This window comes from Cherax quadricarinatus, chromosome 19, assembly GCF_038502225.1.
Source record: "Cherax quadricarinatus isolate ZL_2023a chromosome 19, ASM3850222v1, whole genome shotgun sequence".
NCBI classification, from domain to species: Eukaryota; Metazoa; Arthropoda; class Malacostraca; order Decapoda; family Parastacidae; genus Cherax; species Cherax quadricarinatus.
Genome location: NC_091310.1, coordinates 37,091,267 through 37,091,855, shown reverse-complemented (window position 1 = coordinate 37,091,855; position 589 = coordinate 37,091,267). Strand labels below are relative to the sequence as shown.

Here is a 589-nt window from a genome sequence, read left to right as displayed (position 1 = left end):
TGTGTGGCACAGGTCTTCTTGCTGACTCCAAATCAGGATATTACTTGACTTTCTTGTATCGAATGAAACATTTCACATTCACAATACAGAAATAACAATCGCCGTAGTGGTTTTCCGGGTCTCTACACCATAGACACACCGAAGCTTAATCTTTTCCTGTGCCTATTTTTCCACTTTCGTAAGCATTCTACACAGGTTTTGCAAACCAAATGGGAAACCCAAGACTTGTCTTGTTCTCCAAGCGCCACTCTAAAATAAGCAAGACAAGTTTGTTTTATAAGATCTCTGATGTTTTTTCTGTGATGATTGTTCTTTGTGAAGAACTCATGTTTTTTTTTGGAAAAATGGCAAAATAAAAGTTACAGTATTGTCGCGTAGTCTTTGTTGACAAAACTTCTTTCCTTAAATATTGAAACATTTAAAAATAAAATCCAAATTTTTATTAAAACTATCTGTATATATAAATTGTCACTACATATACATACACACGTTATGGCTAAGTTCCCTGTTGTGTGGTAGGTAGGTTTGGGGTGCCAAGTGTAAATGATAATGGGGCCTTTGATTGAACTTTGTATAGAAAGGGGAATGG

The 589-nt window shown here is 35.5% G+C and overlaps 1 protein-coding gene across 1 annotated transcript in view; it reads left to right on the top strand.

Moving 5' to 3' along the window:
* Positions 1-371, top strand: part of LOC128688126 (uncharacterized) — an 18,186-nt gene extending 17,815 nt beyond the window's left edge. Inside the window, exon 9 of the mRNA XM_070086661.1 lies at positions 1-371. This exon is cut by the window's left edge and continues 904 nt beyond it. The gene's annotated coding sequence lies outside the window, so the exon portion shown is untranslated.
* Positions 372-589: the final 218 nt, after the last annotated feature.